This window comes from Apostichopus japonicus, chromosome 17 (genome assembly GCF_037975245.1).
Source record: "Apostichopus japonicus isolate 1M-3 chromosome 17, ASM3797524v1, whole genome shotgun sequence".
Lineage (NCBI taxonomy): Eukaryota > Metazoa > Echinodermata > Holothuroidea > Aspidochirotida > Stichopodidae > Apostichopus > Apostichopus japonicus.
In genome coordinates this window covers 7,362,049-7,388,077 of record NC_092577.1, presented here as the reverse complement: position 1 = coordinate 7,388,077, position 26,029 = coordinate 7,362,049, and the positions used below count along the sequence as shown (strand labels likewise).

At 34.9% G+C, this 26,029-nt stretch overlaps 1 protein-coding gene across 1 annotated transcript in view; it reads left to right on the top strand.

Moving 5' to 3' along the window:
• LOC139985122 (NLR family CARD domain-containing protein 4-like) overlaps nt 1-26,029 on the top strand; it is a 346,343-nt gene that overhangs the window by 161,439 nt on the left and 158,875 nt on the right. The gene's annotated exons all lie outside the window — the stretch shown is intronic.

The following is a 26,029-nucleotide window of genomic DNA, read 5'->3' as shown; positions in this document are numbered from 1 at the left end:
AAACAACAGAAATTTACAGACATCTTCTTGCTCCTGCTCCCAAACGTTGGTCAGATTTCTTTTATTATTGTTGCCTTTTCTACCTGAATGTAACCTGTGTGTCCCTTATGACTCAACCACAAATGTGTTGCATTATTCAAGATATTCTCTTACAGGTATATACAAAGGCACAATGCTGGCTGGCAGAAACGAGACACACATGCTAAGTTTTCATTAAATCAGCATTGTATTAATATTTTGCTACATTGAAGAAAAAACCTTCATCAGAAAATAGTGAATATCTATGAATATTTATCTACTATTTATCTACTTAAAAGATAACACAATGAAACTATGTACAGGCTACTCGATTGTTGAAGGATACCACAGCTTTAGCATTATTTACGTGGTGTCCATTTCACCCTCAAAGTAGTGAAATATAATCCTTTAAAAAAGACTTATATATTTGGATTACTTTTCTTTAGTTTCTTCTACCACTGGAAAATAAACTTTAAATAAAAAATAACATGGCCACTTCTTTATATTAATTATATATTAAAATATTAGATAGTTGGACAACGAAACTAACGTTAAAAACTTCAAGTCTTCAATTGGAAACACTTTTTCTTCATATTATCCCCGTTATTTCTTCATCAAAATGTGATTTAATATATTTTCAAATCAGAAATGTCTGAAATAATATACACTTCGTACAAAACATGAAAAACTGGGACTCCAGCTATATACTACAATACTGTATCCTTACACACTGTTAGAGAATATTCGAATAGTTCAGTAAGATTAAAGTATATGAACAAAATCACTCTTATTGTGTTTTATAAACCCATTTCGAGACAGCCGTCAGGCCCGTCACTGCGTGTAAACATACAGCAATGAGTGAAGGATACTAAATTCTAGTAGTTTCAGCCTTTTTAGATGCAATGTGATCTTTTGCCACATTTAGAGAAAAGCAGAATTCAGATCGTCGTGTAAGAAAGAAGACAAAATTGAGGGATTAGAACAGGGAATGAAGGGGAGGGGGGGCGGAGGGTCTTGATATGCGAGCATTGTTTTCATGAATCTTATTCAGCCCATCCAATGATTTGTTCTATATTGAAACACTCGTACAACTTCCATATAAGTGAAATTATCAGTGAGATAGTATTACAAATATTGTAAAGATACATAGCCTATAAAGGTTTGTTACGTATATGTCAATCATTTTTGACATATACCGTCTTATTATTTTGAGAGGTTGTGAAAGTACGAAGGTCTAGAGAGGACATGGTCAAAAACAAGGATTACGTACGTACGCAATAATTATCACGTACGTACTTAATAATACTACTTACGTACGTAATAGTTATCACGTACGAACGTGATAATATGACGTACGTAGTATTATCACGTTCGTCATGTTGCGTTTACAGCCATACTCCTGATTTATGTTGTAACAGACCATTTAACTGACCCTGTATCTTACTGTACCAACTCCCTGGTTTTATATAGACATTGACATGTTTTAAATTGTTTTTATTAGTGTGAGACGTGGGTTTCCTATGCATGATTTTTACACTAATATATATTACTTTAAATTGTTGGTCTTGATCAAGTAATAGGCTTATCAAATTACCTTAAACTATTTCTATGGTATTTTGCGAATTGGTCAAATGCACAGAATGGAATGGGGAAAATTGGAAGTTAGTAATAGGAACAGATGTATGTGGAATTTGACTCTAAAAACTTATGTTGAGTTTGTTTCTATACTTTTGTAGTGTTCAACTCAAATAAAATTGAAAATTAAGTCACTGGGTAGACGTTTTAAAGCAATTAAATAAAGCTTCATGGTACGTAATACGTCATATCTTTGAACAATCCATATAATGTGCGAACATAACTGGATAGCCCTGCAACTAATTAAGATATGTAGTTATGTTGTGACTGCTACTTACTAGTGAGTTATTTATCGTTTATTTAAATTCAGACAATATTGTGTCCCACAAATTAAGTGTCATGTTTTAATTGTTTGTTTCCATTCCATTAAAATCCATGCCTACTCTCATCTAACCTGGTGTGATTTTGGTGAAATAAAGTAACATTTTTTTTCAAGGTCCTTATCTTTCATTTTACGGCCAAGTTTGTTACCAGCAGATTGTAGAAGAAACAACTCAAATATCCATTATGGTATTCTTCCTGTGGAATTATATCTTGCTAATAAATTGACTTTGTTCCTTAAAATTCTTCAGGGGAATTGAAGGATCACTGGCTTAAATTATTATTTATCCATATTAGTGTAAACGTAACTAACATAAGTGTATGGGTCTAGCAGGCTTAGATATAATGAAAGGACGGGTCTGGTTTTTATTTGAAACCAATAAACTCTAGTATATTCTTCTGAATGGTAATGCTTGCCATGATCTACGTACACTCAAAAAAATGAAGTGTTGAAAAGTAATCGATAAGTGTTATATCAAACACTTCAGCCTAGCTCGTACAGGGACAACACCCTCCTTGCTAATTTTACACTTTCCGAGTGTTGAAAATCTAACACCTCGCTGGTGTTGAATTTATCAACACTTGCAGGTGTCATTGTCACACCCAGTCACCTAAATTTAGCTCTTCAAAGGTGTTTATTACTCAGTTGATGGGAGAGCTGTAGTAACACCACATGTCTGGCTATTCTTACACTTTTTGCGTGTTGAATATAGCCAACACCTTACTGATGTTCAATTGACAATTGCAGGTGAAATTGCAAACCCCAAATCCCATAAATTCAAAAAACGTGATACACAGGTTAAGTAAAATTATACTTAATTTTCATGTGAAATAAGAACACTTAAACATTTAAGTAAAAATTACTTAACTGCTGGTTTGTACAGTTTTACATGTTTATTATGTAACGCAAATACAACACTGTTATGTAAAATTTTGCAAGAGAAGTTTACATAGCACCCATTTAGTAAATATTTTATACAGGTTTTAGGTTAATTATTATCTAGTAATTAGGTAAACAATATATGGATGCATGTTTGAATCGCTCACAGCAGAGAGGTACATTTAAGAGAGAGCAAAAAGCAATGACAACACAAACAATCCAGAATGTGCGATTTTCAGCAATTAAGAACCCTACTACCTACCTTCCTATTCCAGAGGTCCATATATTATATCCCATTAAATGTAAAATAAACAATTTAGGCTATAAAAGTACTGTCTTGTGGAATGAAGTCAACTTAAAAGTGCCAACATTTTCAATTGCTACAGTTCAGTTACTTGGTCTTTATTGTTTGCGCATGCCTTTTGGTATTCCAGATTAAACACAAAGAAACAATTCTTCCCAAAGTCAATTTCAAATATGCAACAACTTTAGAGAAATTCTGATCCATGGGATGAAAAAACATGGAGTGCTGTGTATGATGACTGCTACACTACAGTGACTATGTATTTGTTGTTGGCAAATGCCTTTTGGTATTCCAGATTAAACACAAGAAACAACTCTTCCCAAAGTCAATTTCAAATAGGCAACAACTTTAGATATATGCTGATCCGTGGGATGAGAAAACGTAGAGTGCTGTCTCTGATGACTGCTACACTGCAGTTACTTCGTCTTTGTTGTTGGCTCGTGCCCTTGGTATTCCAAATTAAACACAAAGAAACAACTCTTCCCAAAGACAATTCCAAATAAGCAACAACTTTACATACATTCTGATCCGTGAGATGAGGAAACGTGGAGTGCTGTCTATGACAACTGCTAAACTGCAGTTACTTTGTCTTTTTTGTTGGCACGGTAAGCATAAAAATCTCGAATCTGGTTGCACTTCACACCACCAGGCAACTGGTAGACAACTTTTTGGAAAAATTCCCAGGCACCGAAACTTGCAATTTGGTATAATTCAGATTTAACGCGTACAATCATTTGAAGCAACATCAATGGCTTCATAAATGTCCTCTGGGGTAGCGCATGTCTCTCGATGATCACAAATGACTGCTGAGGATGTATTTTGCTTCCTCCAAGAAGTAACACATACTGCTGAGGTCTTTCTGAAATCTTTTGCAAATAGAATTCCAAGTTGATGCTACCTAAGTAAAAAAGAAAAGAAAAGAAAATTCCCATCATAATGAAGTTGTGTTAAAACATTCTTGGAGCATAAGCAGTTATTTACATGTACCCCTCACAAAACATTGACATTCCTAGAGAAAATGCACACAATTTAATCAGTTGTGGTTGTCTTCTTCAAGCACGTTTGAAACTAGAAAGCCAGATGGCCTATAGTGATTCCTTGTCAAACATGAACTTGCATTAAACTTTCATCAGACAATGTAGGCAACTTTTACAACCAATGCATCATGTTAACAATGCTTAAAACAATGCTCACTCCCATTGTATGCAATTGTGTAGATGGCTATGAACTATAACAGCTAGATCACTTCCATAATATCGCTAAATTATGGTTGGGCCTAGGTCTAAAAGTATCACCGATCCACATCAGCTTCGGCCTACTTGCTACAACTTACAAGCTAAAATGGCAATTAGTGGTAATTATATATTGCATTACATGAATATATGTTTATCCCTTATTAAACATAGTACCAGCGTAACTATAGGCCCATGCCCGATGCTATTAAAAATGCATTGCCTTGAAATAGCTTAAGTATGTCCTACTAGTACTACTACTACTTAAAAAAGTGACTCGCAGGGTATACGAAGTTACGGTTAACGCCCACAAGGAATATAATGCACTAGGTTACATAAAAGGCCTAGATCAAAGTCCTCCGTCCGTCCGTAGGCAATTCCGTTTAATTTTACTTGTATGTAGGTTACACAGATTCGTTGACAATTATCAGTTGACTATGACAAATAGCACCTAGCCTATTATATTAACTTATCGTATGACTTTAACGTTAGGTCTACGTAACGCAAGCGATTCAAATGCATTCGTCTACCCAACTTAGTCGTGGGTCTCTAAGCATATCTCGTTCTTTTCACGTTCACTTACATAATATCAAATCATACCTCCGAATTTTTCAATCAATTCTCCCAGGTCCCAGTCTCCTATAACGTCATTTTCCATGCCATTGTAGCTCGTTATCGCACACTGAGTACGTAACGTTATGTGGCTTGCACGTATATATGGTCGTGGTTACTATAGTACATTTAAATGTTGTCAGGGGTTTAAACACTTAACTTGCACTAAGAATCCAGCTGATGGGAGGTTTGACCAATCGGAATGCTCGAACTGAAAGTACACTTTCTGCAGGTGTAAAAAATACACGCTACATGAATTATGTAACCCTACTCAGGGTCAGAGTAACCCTTCAGGTGTAGGGTGAACGGTTACACCTGGAAAGTGTTCAAATTCAACACTCCATTTTTTTGCGTGTAATGTGTATGTATGAAGGCCGAAGAGGAGCTATTTTCATTAATGACATCGCAAGTGTTCCGATCTAATACTCTTTTTTATTTTATTTTTAGAGGGGAAGGGGGGGATGGTGATTATTGCATTCGTGTTAAATGGGAATAATTAATTACAAAATAGAAAGAAACCCTGCAGTAGTATGTACAACTCTACTAACCCGCTTTGTTGTTCTGTTGTACAGATACCATGGTAACCAACACATATGCAATCACTTGACAAAATATGAATATAAGACACATATTCGTATTATTTCCCTCTTGTTTGAACAGACACAAACATATATAAATTAGACAATTTTGAAGGAGTCAGGATATGGAGTGGGAGGGGTGGGGGGTTGGAGTGGAGTAGTTCCAACTACGGTATACTCGGTAACTGGTAATCTGATTAAAAACTCATCATTTGTCATCGGTTATTGTATCTTGATAATTATCTTCAACTGTTAAGGTTATTATATTGCCACACCTGGACCTTCCAGCCTCATTCATTGCCTATCATAAGTGTCTAGGATTGGGTGGAGAGTTGAGGGCGCCAAATAATACAGGAACAACTCACGTAAACTGTTGTATCACGTAGCCAAACGTAGAAACAAACTGAAAAAAAAATCTGGATGTCAAAAGAAATACATATCTTTAAAATATATTTTTGTAATAACATTCTGTAAGTATATCATGAGCATTGGTATGATTATTAACAACCAAGCATATCATTTCAACATTTAGTAGAACACTAGTAGCGTGTATGATCTTGAAACGCTGCTTAATGTTTCCAACATACCACGATACATCCTCGTGAAACATTGGTATTATTCTTCTGAAACAAAACTTAGCTGTAGTAAACATGAATGACATTAACAAATATCTTAATCAAATAATGTCTTCTCCTTAAGGAATGTACTGAACATATCCCGCTTTAACTTCACCGTCTCGATGCTGTACTGTTCTTGTCTATGTTCATTTAATGTCGCGGCAAATGTTCATCATGGCACATACAACAGTCGTAAGAAAAGTCCCGTTTAGCCGATCCTGTAGCTTACTGTGGCTTCCCTTGCATATTTGTCTTTGTAGCAGGTTCCCTGGTTTTCACTGGTTATAGTAATATTTTCGTTTTCTCTGGTGTAAGGAGAAGTTGGTCTTCCATTAACTAAAGCTGCCTATTACGTCATAGGTTGTAAATTGACCTAACCGTGAAAAATTCGCAGAATTATTGGATACCCTGCAACTAACTAAGATATCAAAATATGTTGTCACAATCACGTGACTGCTCCTAATCAGTGAATTATTTGTCGTTCATCCAGATTTAGACAATCTGTGTACCACACATTTAGTGTCATGGATATTTGTTTATTACAAATCTTACTTTAATTTTCCCTGGTGGACTGAAGTAACATTATGTTTTCAAGTCCTTCTCATTCCTTTCACAGTCAAGTTTACATACCAGCAGATTGTAGCAAAAACATCGTAAAGTACAGAAATTGTAAAAGTTCACTTTTGCTACTCTTTCTTCAATCTTCAATATTATCAATGATTAACTCAAATTGATCAAGGTAAATGTTTGTGCGACGGCTCCACGTACAGTAATGTGTATATGACATTAAATACCTGCAGTTTGTAGGTCAGAAATGAGGATGAACTGGTAATGTAACGGATGGTGACCGATGCGAAGCAGCGCGATTTAACATTGTTGTTCTTTGTATGGTTATAAAATCATATCAGAAAGTGGTTTTTATTGACTATCATTTGTGTGTGGAGTGCATAGATAAACAAAATTGCTTGTGAACATCAGACTCACCGTTTTCCAGAATGCAAATGCTGGACATTTTGGCGATTGATATAAATGAAGAAAGAGGTGGTACGTTTATTGATAAAATGGAAGTAACTTGAAGACTATTTTGAAATTCGTAACTTTATTGTTTTATTCGTTATTTGAAAGAAAATGTAAAAGAAGATCCTGCAAAGATATTATTTTAGTGGCATCAGATTCGCTCTGTAGAGTAAATCATTACCGATTATTCGGTAGAGCTGTGATTAATTCACTTTCCACGCACATTTACAACAAGACCACAATACCAATCAGTATGCTACGGCAATGATACCACTGCTTCGTTCTGTTGTCTAGATACCATGGTAACCAAATAACTAGACACGTATTTTGTGACGCTGTATACGAACACAATGTTCAAAATATCACGACCACATGACACCGAATGTTTCAAGATACTGCGTCACAGATATAAAGATTATAAGCCTTTGTCGTATATTGCTTTCTGCATTTTGTTGAAAGCATATTAGATGTGCAGTAGAATCTCCTTTGGAGAAGCTGGATGGTCCGTTTACAGCAATGGTTGGATGACAAGACTAACTTAACGAATGTAGCATTAACATAGCTGGTTACGTTTACAGTATCAACTTAATCGCCATCAAATAGCACTCAATAGTTTTCACCAGTTTGATGAATTATTATAACTTTGATAGATGCTTGAACTCATTAAAAACCTGGTAACTTTTTAACCAGCATCGGAACTTAAATCAGACTTATTACATATTTCATGACGCACATACCACCTTCAGTTTCTTATACAAGTAAGAAGTGGGCTGTAGTTGATTCTATTATCATCACCTACTGAGACTAATCACAAGCGGTCATATTCATAGTTCCTACAATAATATTGCTACAACGTTAAACAAATAATATGTTCACTTATAGCTTCCGTAAAAAATATCTTACTCGAATCCATTACAAAAATCCGGCGCATATATTATTCCTTTGAATTATCACCATTACAACATTTCAGATATTCATAAACAAAGAACCAAAGACTAAGAAATATTAAAACATACACATCAATATATATATATATATATATATATATATATATATATATATATGATACTATGTTCCTTACCGGTTTCGAACCTCTGGACATACAATCAGCGTCCATAGCCTAGTGGTTAGGGTGTCTGCGTACAAAGTTGGAGGCTTTTTCGAATCCAGGTGGAGGCTGAAAGTTTTTTCACTGTTCTAGATTTTCCTTCTCATTACGTTTTCAATATATATACAGGGATGTGCCCACGCTGGGCGGCACTGGGCGGCCCCGCCCTGCACTAAAAAAATTCGCCCAGCACTGTCTTAAAAAATCGTGAATCCCGCCCAGCACTATTTTCATCTAAAATCCCGACATTACTAACAATATATTCAACATAAATTGGGCCTAGCCTTTGCCAAAATTATACACACTAATAATGCATCAGTTACGCATGCGAGAAACATTACTAACGGCTCTCAATCGGTCCCTTGTAAAATCTCTTTGAAACAAACTAATAACTTTTACCAGGTATACACGTAATATATTTCACTAAAAAAAAATGTAAAATGTTAGCAAAACTAGTACTTGTGTAAGTGTTTAAAAGCTACACCAGTGTCAGCATTTAGCATCTGAGCACATTCAAAAATCGCCCCTTCCCCCAGGACGGCGATCAGTATTCCCAGCACTCAGGAAGGCCTGGGCACATCCCTGTATATTGGTGGAGGCTGGAAGTTTTTTCACTGTTCTTGATTTTCCAACTCATTACGATTTTCCTTTATATATCTTCTGATCTATAGTCCTAAAGCTCTGGAGGATTACTTGGACGACAGGTCCGCTCATGTTATATTGTTTTTGAAATGATGCAATTTTGGGATTGTCGCCCTTGAAAACCAAAGTAGCAAAAAAAAAAGAGTAAGAATTATCTCCCAATGCTACAGGTTCCGGGGGCTTGGCCCAGTGGCGGAGCTAGGGGTATTGGTCAGGGGGGCAAGAATGGTCTGTAATGGCGCTTTTGACAATATATAAGCAGAGCGCCACCACAGGTTGGCGCGGAGCGTACAAACATTTTTTTGAGAAAAGATATATGCCCTAAATCGCCGGAAATGACCCTTTCCAGGCCTTGCTAATTTGCAGATAATCGAAGAATATATAGGTGCCATCGCCATTTGTGATAACTCGGAAGTTTATATGGGTATTTCAAGTACATGCGCTTAATCACAATCCCTGTGGTATCTTTGTGAGTGCTCATGTTTTCCTAGCCCTGACTCAATGCCTGTTGTGCCTGTTGTAACCTACTGCACTACTCAACACACTGATCATGGAGCGGCGTATAACGTACACTGCATGCCGACTAAAAGTTTGGTATTTATTACTATTTCAGCCACTGCGCGTGGCGTATCGTCTAAAAATAGATTGAAAACCCGTACAGTTCTTGAAAATAGCTTCCCACAAGGAAAGTGCCGATAAAATAAAGACCGCCGTTAGAGCATTTTGTCAGGAAATTACACCAACAAAATGTGACAAATGTCAATAGGTAGATGAGAGTGCAATAAAAAAGTCAATAATCGCGAATAAGTGAAAAGTGGTAAAAGCTGAAAAGGGCGCCAGCAGTCCATTTGATTCCGTCAGGGGGGGGGGGGGGCATTCGCCCCCTTGATTATATGGACGCTCTGCCACAGGCATGGCCCCTGGACCACCGTACGGGCTTAATTATATTCCAGTGCGTTTTTCTGCTTTAAAGAACTGAGTATATGAAAATTGTCACAGCGGAAGTCCCAGCCCCCCCCCACCAGGGCTTAGAATACATATCGGAGACATATATGCCTTCTCTAAAATGTATTTTTAGTGCTTTAAACTTGCTACGAGAGAACAAGAATTCCAAGAAACGGTGCAGCTTAAAATTACTCTCTGACATTTATGTGCTCCAGAACTACCAGCTGAGGTAATTAACTATCTGAAATGCTGCAGCTTACAGGGGCTTCGCCGCACTCCTTTACCCATCCACCGAAGCCAACCCACAAAAAAAACAAGAGAAAATTCTCCCCATCTTAATCTAAGTAATGGTTGAGCTTGTACTTATTTAGACTCTTTTTAGAACCCATTTACAATCCTGCACCTCTCCTAGGACCCACCCAAGACCAAGAAATGGTTGAGCTTGTACTTATTGAGACTCCTTTCAGAACAATGCACCCCCCCCCCCAGTCCCAGACAACTGACAAAACAGTTTAATTAATGACGGTTAATCGGTTAATTGGTTGATTATAAACCGGTTAATAATTATTTTGTACAATTGTGTGCTTACCCCCATGGATTTTCTTAAGTAGACGGTAACATGATTGCACAAAGTACCGAAGTATATTTATTTATATATATTTTATATCTTAAGCTATGAAGCTGGATCAATGTGTTTTGCACTAAATATCTCATACTTCTTATTCCTAAGCTATTCCTAAACTAATGACATGAGCGCAAAAAGAACATTAAGGGTGTGTCATCTGTGTCGATGAAGAGAGGTTGGGGAGGGGGGGGGGGTATTGAGGGGATATCTCATGCATTGACTCTACACTGAGTACTGCATGTTTTTTGTGTATGTATGGATATCTCATGCATTGACTCTACACTGAGTACTGCATGTTTTATGTGTATGTATGGATATCTCATGCATTGACTGTATACTGAATACTACATGTTTATTTAACATGTATGTATGGATATCTCATACATTGACTCTACACTGAATACTGCATGTTTTACGTGTATGTATAGATATCTCAAGCATTGACTGTACACTCCATGCTATATGTTTAACGTGTATGAATAGATATCTCATGAATTGACTCTACACTGAATTTAACATGTTTTATGTATATGTATGGATATCTCAAGCATTGACTGTAATCTGAATACTACATGTTTTACGTGTATGTATGGATATCTCATGCATTGTCTGTTCATTGAATACTAAATGTTTTACGTGTATGTATGGATATCTCATGCATTGACTGTACACTCAATGATATATGTTTAACGTGTTATTAAACATCTTTTCATCCACTCACAGTTATATATAATTCTCTTCGTTTCAGAGATGTGACTGCAATGGCAATGTAGGTCTAAAGGCAAAGAATACAGATATAATTTTTGATCGTATATGGGTTGATTTCACGTGATATAAAGTGTTCTAGAATACGTGGTTATAAATTTCCATTCCTCTGACAAAATTGTTGAAAGTATCATTTTTTTTTTATAGAATTTGAATACTTTCCTGCATCATGTTATGCAAAAACAGTGGATGCGCTTTTACTTTGTAATAGTCAAGTATTCATTCCTTCGAGTAATGGAGCAAGATTCGACAGTTTTGAAATATTAATTTGATATATGTGTGTGACTAACGCTTACTAAAACTGTCCGGGCGACGAAAATCTTTAGAGCCGAGAAAATGAATATTTCCTTAATTTAACTAACTTTTATTTCCTGAATATATATTGACAGTGCCTCAGGTTGATCAAACTCTATGTTATTTAAATTAATACTCGGTAGGTTTGGTTATATCTGTGATAAATTAAAAAAGCTGATGCAAACCATTGCATGCTTACATGAACAAATACTATACCCCAACGGGCAAATTCAATCGTCTTGGCAAGTTTGGGGTACAGAAATTTCCAAGCTTAGCAAGAGAAAGAATGTTACAGTGATGCTTTGAGCACTCCTAACATGAGTGTTGAAGTCATGGTAGATGATGAGGGGTGAGGGGAGGGGGGTGAACAAGGGGTCGAATAACAACAATTTCTTGTTTTTTATATAACTTATAACATAATGGTATAAACTATGAAATGTTTTCTTTAGACAGGACTTAAGTCTTGATACGTTTTAGTTAAATATAAATTGGCAAATCTGAGCTGGTAACGTTCCAATAACTATTCTGTTTTCAAGATATTCACCTTTAAAAAAGTGGTACATCTATTGAACGCTCCTTTAAATTTACATTGGTGATCATGTATGCTCCTCAGTGCAGGTCTAATTTTATATATTGATCCATTGTTTTATAAAATGATAATTTATGTTTCCAAACATGTTCTGTTAATTTTATATAGAAAACACAGCTCCCTTTGATAAATCTGTTATTTTCCAATCTGGAGTTGATTGAATGACGTAGAGGAAGCAGAAACTGTAAGTCAACATCATTCAACTTTAGATGCTATATACCTTCCGCATTTTGTCTTTTAAGTTATGTCGATATAAGCAATCAAAAAAGTTAACAAATTTTGGCGAATATATAACCTTCCTTTCTAGTAGATGTATTGCTTATCAACGACCATTCGTAATATCGCTGAAACAGTTATATTGGGATCTAGTGCTTGTTGGTCTTGTATTCCAACCACTGTTATGGATACAAATCACGCATTAGTTCTCTCCATTTAATGCAAATGTAAACAAAAGTTGTAATTATAAGAAACACTAATGAAGAAAATTATCTGATTTCAATACGGTGACGCGACTTCTAGGGACGTGAAACATCATTTCAATCTGTGAATAAGAAGAGAGTTGAGTCTGGGCTAGGTGATTCGTTGCATCATTCAGGGACCTTTATCCTTTAAATGTTCAGCTGAGGATCAAAGAAAGAGTAATAAAGAAATTGTAGTGTATGAACGGTACATTTAAAACAGATAACGAATTCCATGGTCTGTTGTAAAGACAGAGGTTATTTTGTTAACACACTACATACTTCATTTGCTAAGTCATTTCTGCATCCACGTTATTTAAAGTCACAATTCATTATACAATTAGGTGATAGAATAAGGCTATTATAGTTAATAATATAATTATTATATATTACGATAGAAAGTAAAACCTTATATGGCATCATACTATGTTGGTATAGTGTTGTAGTGATTGGTATCTGCTACATCATTAGACGTGGCTACAGTATGTATGAAACAGAGGTAATAATGTCAGACACTCTTGAATCGATGGGGGTCAGGGGGTGGGGTGATGGGGTCAGGGGTCAGAGGGTCTACTATCTATTATGGACGCGAAGTATTGCATGCAACTGATTCCATTATTCTTAGATATTTCCCTGTTTCTTTGCTGTTGTACTGATTTGGTGGCGCACTGCTTCCAAGCCGCATTCTGCTCTGGTGCATTAGTTCTACTATACAATATGCTAATATCTTTGTACTAATTGAACAATTAGTCTTAGTCCCTAATTATCAGTCAACGTTACAACGAGCATATGTGTGTTTGTTACTTACAGTTTTTTTTTTAGTTTTTTTTATAAAAATAATGTACCGGAGTGTTTACTCCGATTAAATGCCTTTGTTATCGAGTTTGAAAATGAATTTGTAATGATATCGATTTAACCTACATCACGTGATATTCATCTATATTGCAGTTCTTCCCGGAATGATATAGGAGAATTTGAGCATCGCCTGGCAGTCGCCAACATCAAGATGACTTCATCAAATCACTTTAGTATCAAGTTTGAAAGGACGAAGTAACAAACACCTTAACTTTTATATTTATTTTGGAAGGTTGTCTAATACTAATAACACTTCAAGATGTCAACAAGACCCTCCAATTTGAATTTCAGTATGACACATTTGCATATAACGCACGGCACGATTGTTTCGTCATCAATTCACTTATTCCTGCAGTAGGACTATATGTACTGATGGACGGGATTTAGTCATGTACCTGACCTATAATAGAAAGTACATTGCAGAATGAATTGATTATGAGTGGATGGTATGTTACTTATAATAATGACATTTACTCAGACAGTGTGCAAAACATACACAGCCACACACACACACAGTTTAAGCAAACATACGTTACTTTAATTCACGAAATATATTACTTTTATACCCATACATGTCTAGTTTTTGTTCCCAATTTAGTAGAAAGTTAAAATAATGTGAACACATACTTAAAACATCAACAATGCTTTTACTGTCATTTACACGACATTTCTTTTGTGTCACGTGTTCTTTTTCACTTGTACATTATTCAATTCCTGAAAAGAGCTTTCCAAAATGTTTCAACGGATTTTGAATGAAATTATCACCACATCAAGTGTACTGAATATGGGGCAAATTGGTTAGATGTCCGCAGTGTTACAATGGATGTAGGTTATATGAGAGAGAGAGGAGGGGCGGTCGGGTTGATGCCCTTAGTTTGTGAGTAACATTAATATTTGCTAATTGGCTTCAAACGAAAACGTCATTGAAACCTAACCCTTGTTATTGACAACAGAGTGAATTACAACACATTGGAACTGCCAAGGGCAGTGACAATGACATATATATATCGTGTGCATCATTACCTTAGTTATTGTTCATCATAAACGTATCCGTTTAACGGTTCAACGTACAACAAGCAATTAAGTTATATCATGTTTCACATGTGATTGTATACTTATGATAATTCATGTGTCTTCACTCTATACATATGAATGTGAAATAATCACCAACAATAGCAATTGTCTGTTCCTTGTATTGTTCTTTCTACCAACAGATTATTTTAATTTTATTTTCAATAATCTGTTGACTCAAATTTCATTTAACAGTGAACAGTTCTGACAGGGATGCTTTCACTCGCGATGTTTCAGAAATGTATATTGGCTTATAGCAGGCTATAATGTCATGATTCAATATAAACTGTGTAACGATTTGTAACAAGTAAAAACGTTTTTTTTTTCATTATACTTCTCTTTATCCATTTTTCCCTTTTTCATTACACATTTTAACCAGAATGTTAAAGAAATATATGACGTAATCGGTACGTAATAATTTGAGTTGGTTGAGACTATATTATTGTTAATTTGTTAAATATCGTCTCCGAGACAATGGTTGGCTAGATACCGTAATGTTGCATTATTCAAAACAAAGCAATATAACAGTAGAGGTGGTCACACCCACCCCCCCCCCCCCCCACGCTTGTCTTCTGATGCCATCCGTTGTTATTATAGTCCTAAATAAAGCCATCGCTGTCAGGACAAGAAACCATCACATGAGCTTACAAAATTTAACAAGATTGAATATAATAACGCTGATAAAGTTTTGTATATTTTTAAGTAAACATTAAATACAATGGTATATTCTCTGTGTTTCATTTTTCATTTGTATTATTTCTTTCAAGTTTTTATTTTACTGCTAAGCTATCGATCATCTTAATATGATGTGATAGATAAGCTATAGATCCATTTAATATGATGTAATAGGTAAGCTATCGATCATTTTAATATGATGTGATAGTTGAGCTATCAATCATTGAAATTTGATGTGATAGGTAAGCAATCAATGAACATGTCACGGTAAAAAAATATAAAAATATTTTATATTATATAAAAATATTAAAAAATATTAAAAAAATAAAAAATAAAAAAAATAAAAAAACATACATAATACCACTACGATTTACCGTACTGTATCTTTAACATATCTAGCTCTCGCATACTCCCAAAACATAACACGTGTTAGTGTGTAATAACACCCTGGCATATAAATGCATAATATGTTACACGTTAAGAACAAATATTAGCTCACACCTTTTCGGCCTGGGTGCACTTTAGGTCACTGACGCATTTGAGCAAAAAATGTATTTGATTTTGGAGATTTAGATTCTGAAATATTCGTTAAGTTAAGATACAAGACTTGAAGATTTGAATAACTATTGAAATTTTACAGTTTGTCTTCATTAATTGCTTCATTAACAGTCTTCTTTAATAAGGTATATAAGTAGAACGTTAAACAGTTATTGTTTTAGCATGACATAATTTTAGCGTAGTAAAGCTGATAATATTATGTATATATCAAGTGATCCTTACATACAAACATCGGCTCTGTATAGTACATACTCTTCATTGTATTCTTTCATTGTTATTTTAATGCGCCTTATAAATGATTCTACTTGTTTCATTTTATTTCAGATCTTCTTTATTTCTTTATATATCGATATTTTCCTTCGATTTATAACAATTCTAAGACTACATCTAATACTTGCTCTAATTATTGTTATATTTAGTCATTAATTGTTAGATTTCATTCTACTTCAACCATTTAATAATTTTACTTTCTTTCAAGATGTATTTGCTTTCTTTCGTTCCTCCTATATCTTTATCATGAATTAATCTTTGATATTACTCACGCGTCATACAGTGAATATTAGAAGAATACTGTTAAATGTTATATTAATAGCAATTACTGGCTGTCTACCGCTACACCATTGATTGTGTTACTCAAAATCATACTAAAACATTGTCTTAGACATTAATTAATAACAATGACATGTATTGTTTTTAATCCAGTTCTTCGTTCCATTATTATAATCTCTAATGATGTTTCCCCGAAGACAATAGGAACACGTGACTTTGACGTGTAATAATAAGGTTTAATCATGATAGTAACGAAGATAATGTTCTGTATATTTAACGTTAACCTTAAATGCAATCATCGGCTCTCCATACATATCTTTCATTCTTCTTGTATCGTTATTTTGCTTCTCTTTATTAATGGTGCTGGTTGATGATATATGAATATTCATGATCTCTTCATTGTTATTCATTTGTTGTCGTATTTGTTTAATGCAATTGTATATTATGAATACCAATATAACCCAAGCCCTGTCCCGCAAAATTCAATATTTACATAACTATACAAACATAAATTAACAAATTCATGTGGAAGAAATCACTGCGTTGCAGTATCTGTTTATGATATTAGATATTTCCATGGTAATAATTGTAATTGTTCTTGGTATCTTCCATATTTCTGTATGCCTGTACAAATATATAATTTTGCAATCAAACACACTTGTTCCATTTGAGGCGATCCTGCTCTCTCATTATGATACAATTACAAGCTATTCATACCATTTATCTGTTACCATATCATACGTTCATATAGTAGATGTTTATGTGTATTAATATTGTAATATCAATAGAAGCAATAAAAGAAACTAATCAGATAAATATTGTCCACAGTGTTATCTCTATGTAACATGTAGTCTATGTACTAACTTGTTCTGGTCTGCATTAGTAACTCTCAAAACAGATGAGGCTGGTAAATTTGCGGATGAAATAAAGAAATTCTTCTTCTCCTGATAAAAGTGTCGCTATCCTTCTGTGTGCCTTAAATTTAAACTTTCCCTTCAAGTTCATCTCAATTTTTCCTAGAAACAAGTGATGGTCCCGCCTGACCTCAGATGACCTTCGACAGAAATGTAGTGAAACCGGTAGATAATATGTATAAACTAGGTATGATTCTGGCCTATAATTGCGTAAGTTCGAATATCATTTGATGTAATTCAAACCAAACTGGAATTTGTTTAGAACTGGCTAGCTGCTCCAAAGACTTGTTTTTATCTGTAATTCAAAGGCAGAATAGTTTGTCTCACAACTTAATGTATGTATCGTTTCATTTTTATGACTGAGTAAATGGCTTATTTTATCCTTCATGGTGTGATTTTGTGGTCTACAGTGCATAGGATATATCTTCTCGTTAAGAGCGCAGTTCATGGTAAACCGCCAGCTGACAGATTGTGGCAATTTATCCTAAGCAAGCGATAGTATCAGATTGATACAAAGTTCAATGATAGGGTAATCATTTTTCATATAGTTAATATTGTATGTGTTGAATCAGTCAACGTACTGATAATAATCATTAAATTAATAAACAAATACAACAGAACACACATCAAAGTTCAAGACTGACAAAACGAAGGGCTCTGTCTGTTTGCACAACGTTAGGACTATTTGGTTGTATAACGAGAACATTTGACTGGAAAACTGGCTGATCTTATTTTTCGTCAGTGTTTAATAAGATCACCTACTGATAATAAACACGTAAATGAATAACACGAACTTAAGTTCAAGTTAAGCATAAGTGAAACTTAGTTGAATGGCTGGGAAGTGGATGGGAGTTGAGAATTTTGAATCATTAGCATATATGACGTCATGATCACGTGTTGGTGTGTAAGTATGCAGCACCACATATATTTCACGTGGAGATTGAAGTGAAGGGAAGGGAGAATGGAGGGAGGTGGATGTATTGGTGTGGTTAACTTCCATTATTTACCTGTAGTAGTGGGCTACATTCGGTTCAATATCTTACTATAAACAAAAATAAAATAATGCCAACGTATATGAAAAGTATATTTTACCGCTCTTTTGGGAGTTGGCGGGAAACATTGTTTAACAAGAAGAAATTTAACGCAAGCAGTTACTTGATCCATTTCGAGGGTGAGGCAGGAACGGCATGGGTGTTAAATGCTTCTGTGACCGGAGAGATGTTTAACCTGATCATGTTTGGTTTGGTTATGGGTGAAAATAATTTAACGTTTAACAACGCTTTAAATTGTACTTTTGTGTTTATTTGTAACATTTTTTCGTCTCCCTAGCCAAGCCATGTAACGTTAACTCCTATAATTATAATATCAACCAATATAACCGTGTGGCTGTCGCCGTACACCTGCTGATAAGAAACTGTTTGAACTAATAATACAGGATAAAATACATTTATGTTATCTGAATCAAATTTAGTGTAAATTTTTACTTCTTCGTTTACAAGCCTTCTATCTGCATGTTTCATTACATCGTGTACTGATATCATAATTTACCTGAACTTACTCTTAAGAAAACGTTACTTTACACAACTGTGATTAAAAGAAATTGTTCCTCTCTTTGTAAACCATGAAGCAGCCGTATTACGAGTTAGAAAGAATGTTACCAAAATCGTCAGAGTATATTCAAAATTAGATTGCAAGTAATCAAATTAAGGTATCTTGTTTTTAAGTCGGTTAATGAGAGTTATCAATTAAGTTAATAAAGCTTGCAACCTGTCGTCACCCAGATATTTGTCTATCTAATTATCCTTTGAAGAACTAAAGATAAACTACAAACACCCAAACTTTAATTAACTGTTAGTTTGAATTGCTCCTTACAATTTCAGCGAACAACTTGACTGCGGTATTCCTGAAGCAAATAACCGATTTATCTAAATCAATCGTTTTTTAAATAAACAAAGAATAATCTACTTAGCCTAGAACGAAAGAGGTCCATCCAATCTAAAAATGCACTTAAAAAAATGTTGCATTCAAATTGAACCATATCTCTGTACTGGCCTTAACAATGTAAGCCTTGATCGCCTCATAGTTATCATTACTCTTTGAATAAAGCGTACGAGCGCCCTCTAAAAACAATAAAGTTTGCATCTCATTGGGGAAGGGCACAACTTTCTCCTGCTTATAACAAAGGTATCGTAAACTGACAGAGTGAGGATGTAGGATTATTTAGATCATCCATGTTTATTTGAGACTGAAAGGGCCGCACTGACGTTCGTTAATTGTTGATGTTCACGATAATGAATATTCAAAGAACATAATGATATAGATATTAAACATCAAGATAAACAAAGGTGGAACCAGAGTAATAAACAGCTTACTACCGTTAAAGCTTTTTCCATTCATCGGAAAGTGGGGGGGGGGGGGGGGGGGGTCGTGCTCGCTTTTATAACCGATTTGGTTTGGTATATAGATTATGAATACAACTGTGCTTTACAGGGCTAACTGTCTAGTACATTAGTTTGAATGAAATAGTTATGCTAGCAATAAATAAACAAACTTGTGATTATGTACATAATTTAAAAACATGACGACGATCAAGATATTGCTCGTTATGGATATTTGGCATATATAAATACAAACTATTTTCTAGGTCAATCGGTCCTTAATCCATCATTTTGAACGATAACCTTCATTATCTGTCAAAAAAGAAATTCATTGACAAATGCTCAACTTCGATTATTTAACCGAATTATCGGTCGGATTTGTAATCAAAATACAATTTGATTGTCGGTAAGCTTTCATTTTTAGTTGTAAAACCTGGAATACGGGTTCAAAACAAGACCGATATTGAGCAATAATCCAATTTTTTCGACAGATTGAAACTGGAATATATCAATAGTGGGTATTTTGTGGGTGTGGGTATTATCACCTTACACGTGAATCAGGAATACTTTCGACATGCGAGGAAACATCCGGTAAGATTAGCATAACAATACGAGTAAAATCCCATTCTGAATGAGAAGGAAACCGCAGGTGGCTTTAGCTTTGTGAACATTCCAGGGACAGATGTTCTTTTAGTCATACCGTAGTAACTCCACTAGTGTTGCTACGATAATCGTTTTCAATATCGGTATCGGCCGATATTTGCAATATCGGCAGCATATCGGTATCGGTAAAATTTTGCCTAATTGCCGATAACAGCAAACCGATATTGAACTTTTCTTTTTAACAGCAGAGCTACTTCTTTATACTTGCAATGATCTGTTAATCTGCCCAAGACGATCCATTTCTTTAGCGTCAGTTAAACTCAGATTCATTTCGATTAATATCCATGGAAACCTGACCCTCCGTAACCTCTAAAAACATGTCTACGGCGCGCGAATATAACCAATGACCTTCGTGAACCTTGGCCTACACACAGCATTAGTGCAGCATACACTGTACTAACCATTCATTTTCTCAAAGGCCTCCGTGAAAACTTTGAACATGATGTTTAACCGCACAGTTCAGCAAAGTTGGAAAACCTTGTTCAATTTCCCGCGAACATAAAATACTGACAACTTTTTTTTATTTAAATTGTCACGAAACTGCTAAATTTTAAAATGACAAGTTAGAGTACCTATATAATGTTATAAAATGAATAGAGTTTTAATCTGTCTTTCAATCTTTAAAACGTGCAACTTACAAAACGTCCGATATTATGAAACAAACAACGTTCAGCAAAGCCCTGTTTCTAGACTGCCTAACAACGAATAGCGTGCACTATGCGTACATTTTTACAACTGCAGTGTTTAACCCTATACCCAACTACCACGGTGCCTGTGCTGTTAATTTTCCCAGGAACCTTCCCAATCACTGTGAGCTCATCCCCTGTGTAACACGTGTTTGTTAACATTTTTTGGCACGTTGCCAAGGAACTTTTTAGTTACGTGAGATCTGTAACCGCCGAGGTGGTTAGGCTATTTGTTATACACTTAACTATGGTAGGATATTATTTCTTTCGTATTTTTGGAAATTCTAGAAAATACTTTCTTTTCTCCCCGCTTAACAACAGATGTGGTCTTACGGTATATTCATAAATGGATGCACTAGATCCTTGTTTACATGACATTAGTTGCATTAGTACGATATGCCAGTTTTGCGTGAATTTTTCGAAAGTGTTTTGCTCGATCTTTCGTAATATTTGAAAATGTGTACCACCTTACTTTCCGTACACAATTGGTCATTTCTCTACTGATTTTCAGTTTTTTTTTCCTCTATACGGTCAAGTGAATAAGTTGTACATTGAGTATAAACTCAATAAATTATAACTTTTACATTGTGATCGACAGTTCGTAACCTAATTAAGATGCATATTTGCAAGCATACGTTAACACTGTAAGCAACTTGTAAGTCTTTACGATGTTAAGGCTCACATTTACTGCGTCCATTTTATTTTGTCTGTTAAAAAATATCGGTATCGTATCGGTATCGGACCGATATTGGGATGATAATATCGGATATCGGCCAAAACCGATATTGGTGATATCGGCGCAACACTAAACTCCACACAATAGTAATTGAACGTACGTGGACTGCTGGTGATAGTGTAACCATTTGTTAAATAATATTTACTTCAAATGCATCAATTAAAAGACACTGTAACCTTCTCATCGTGCTCTACATCCATGGAAATGTGTGTGTAATATTATTCTCGTTGGATCAATATCCCAGGATTTTACCTTGTGATTATTTCGCGATGATTTCGTAATACAAAGTTATGTAGCATGAATTCAGGATCATTAGTTTTCAGAGACCTATACATTTTTTCGAGGGCTGAGCAAATGATTCCTTATGAAGGAAGACTTAATTTTTCGAGAGGATCACTTTGGTTTTTATACCGGGATATACTTTAAACTATCATCATCTCATGTGAGTACACATTCCAATGAAAATCTTTGTTAATATTTTTAATCTGGAATAATCAGTATTAGTTTACACACTAGCAACAGTTCACTTCTCCAAGACCTAGGATATTGTCACATCAACAATTAGAAACACTATCCAGAATTCATTAACTTTAACTAGCCCATGATTTTCTTAATAAAAGAAGCAACTTTTAACGACCTTTGTGATCATCAATTTGGATAAATATATTAATTTAAATATCGGCTTAGCAAGTAATTGTATTATTAATGTTATGTTAAAAATGATGTTTTGAACATCCTCCGATGGTCAATCACCACCCAAGCCCAAAAGGAAAAATTAGAACAAGGTGAATTTGACTTTCTTGATAGAGGCGGAGTTATTTAGTGCAGTCATTGTCTATCATTTGTGTTGAATACACAGAAACCAGAACAAATACACATTCACATGTGACTGATTCCTTTTCGTAATTAAAGTAAATTAGTCATCATTTCCAGAAGAATTTTGTTTCTTTGGAAACTAAATCAGAGCCAAACCTAACTTGATATTACAAACGATTTAAACTTTTTTCAAACAAACTATGTCACGCTAATGCATCAATTAATCGCCGTTCATTGTTTTGCGTAATTTAACGGCGTTGTAGTACCTTCCGATAAAATCTCAGTGTAATTAACTTCTTTACTACTGACAATACTAATAACAAATGTTTCAATGAAAGTATAATGTCCAGGCAAGCATATTTTGTTTTTGTAACGTTAATTTTTATTTGAAATGTTTAAAGCACCACGCGCTGTAGTCTTTACGGCTTTTCCTTTTCTCTTCGAAATTTCTTGACCAACCTTCTAAATTGCATTTAATGATCAGAATTGATTAAAACACCATTTTAATATAAATTGTTGTCATGGTGAAAATGGAAATTACCAAGTTTATATTCTTTAGTACCATCATCAAATAATTTATAAAATATTTTAATCCATTTACTGGGATTAAACAACAAACATTTCGCATGACCAAATTTAAAGCATTTGATATTATAGTGTAATCTGATCGAACCATCGATATTGGGAACTTGTTGAAATATCAAGCTAAGCTGCAAATCAAAATCAGAGAGATCCTTATCACCAGAGTTCCATCATCGTTCTATATAAACATAACACACAGATCTGCGCGTCGCTAAATTCCAGTATTCCAGCATAGGCATACAGAGGCTTGTAACTACTTATTTTATTTGACAGTGATAATTTTCGAACGTTTATTTCCAGTTTGATGATGATAGCAGTTTAAATAATTTAATTCATGTTACGATTAATTAATTTAATTTTCTTCATTTAATATTTTATTATTATCGTTATATTTTAAGCCCATGGTGTATCAAGCAAAGTAAGTCGGCCGTATTTTCACAGCGTTGTAAATCTACGAAAAATTCGTTCGGAAGTCTTGTCGCTGGCACCTTTGGTTCTATTTCTTTTACGTAATTCAATATAATGACGGCCGTATGGCAAGCCGTTTTACTTTTTATTCGATATTTGATGATATCATCAAATATTTGGTGATATCAGCAAATAATTGTTGATATCATCAAATCATTTGATGATATCATCAAATAATTGCTGATATCAACAATTATTTGCTGATATCAGCAAATAATTGTTGATATCAGCAATTCATTTGCTGATATCACCAATTCATTTGCTGATATCACCAATTCAATTGCTGATATCACCAAATAATTGCTGATATCAATAAATAATGGCTGATATCAACAAATATTTGCTGATATCAGCAAATGAATTGGTGATATCAGCAATTGAATTGATGATATCAGCAAATCATTTGCTGATATCAACAATTCCGACATATCACTAATTAATTAGTGATATGAGGAACCGAATTGCTGATATCATGAAATGATTTGGTAATATCATTAAAAGATTTGCTGATATCAGCAATTGAATTGGCGATATCTTGGAATTGCTGATATCAACAATTCATTTGCTGATATCACCAATTCATTTGCTGATATCAGTAATTCAAGCGTATCGAACCAACGTCTACAAAAAGGAATTAGAAACGAGCGCCATCAACAGGCATTCTTTTTGGGGCATTCTATTTGATGATATCATCAAATATTTGGTGATATCAGCAAATAATTGTTGATATCATCAAATCATTTGATGATATCATCAAATAATTGCTGATATCAACAATTATTTGCTGATATCACCAAATAATTGTTGATATCAGCAATTCATTTGCTGATATCACCAATTCATTTGCTGATATCACCAAATAATTGCTGATATCAATAAATAATGGCTGATATCAACAAATATTTGCTGATATCAGCAAATGAATTGGTGATATCAGCAATTGAATTGATGATATCAGCAAATCATTTGCTGATATCAACAATTCCGACATATCACTAATTAATTAGTGATATGAGGAACCGAATTGCTGATATCATGAAATGATTTGGTAATATCATTAAAAGATTTGCTGATATCAGCAATTGAATTGGCGATATCTTGGAATTGCTGATATCAACAATTCATTTGCTGATATCACCAATTCATTTGCTGATATCAGTAATTCAAGCGTATCGAACCGACGTCTACAAAAAGGAATTAGAAACGAGCGCCATCAACAGGCATTCTTTTTGGGTCTTAAGGGCGCTGTTTGGCTGGTAGCGGGCACAGAAAGGCGCCTGGTGCGCGGTTAATTTCAGCCTTGGTTATAGCGATCAACGGGAGGGGAAAGGGGACTAAGTTACACAGTACCACTACTGCCACTGGGAGAGGTACCGTGGCTACTCATGCACTTGTGACAGGGAGGACAAACATTGGGCAAGCACCGAGTAGGCCAGGCCTATAAACCTATGAAAAATAATATCGGGGTGGTTAAGTAGCTCAATATGAAATACCAAAATGTAAAAAGTATACCCTGGTCGGCGGGCGACAGAAACAGGCTGGGAACTGTGTCCATTAGACTGGCTCCCCGATGGTGGCTGCAACCAGTGGCGGGAGATTTGTTTCAAATATTGGGGTGGGGGGACTTTAACTTGGGTGCAGACGCGTAACAATTCCCCCACCCCCAAATTAAAATTGTTCGCGCACTTCGTTATTTTGTATATATATATTTATATATATATATATATATATATATATATATATATATATATATATATATATATATATATATATATATATATATATATATATATATAAATATGCAGTAGTTTGCCCGAATCTTTTTCAACTTTTTGCAACTTCAAGGCCTCAGAAGTGCCATTTCCGGCAATCTGAGAGGCATTTTTTGCCAACAAATTTCTTGTACGCTACGCGCCAACCGATGGTGGCGCTCCGCTTAGATAGTGTCACGGGAACTTTCGGGCACAAACGTTTCTGCCCCCCGAAACTGAAATGGTCCCGTAGACCTATGGATAAAACACAGCTCAGCCCTGATTATTGGCTTTATGCTGCATTGGGGACGTAATGTACACAGTCATCAAGCCTAGAACCATTATGTATAGTGTCCGTCGCAGAACATATTTCCCCGGTAACAGAGCAAGCAGTTTAAAGGAGACACATTTATTATTACACTGAGTCAATCATTACTTCGCTGGCAGTTGAAGCCATATATATGGAAGGAGTAACAGTTGCATAAAAAGTTACTGAATAATGACCATTTTGGCGTTCCATACATACATACCTGTACTATACGATGGAGTACAGGCGTGCGAAAATTCGGTGTTAAAAACATGCATTATTACTTATTAAGCGATAAAGCTATACTCTCGGTAGATACGGTACCCCAGGATTATCGTTCGATATTCCATTTTTTTTTTTACCGAAAAACCTGGATTATC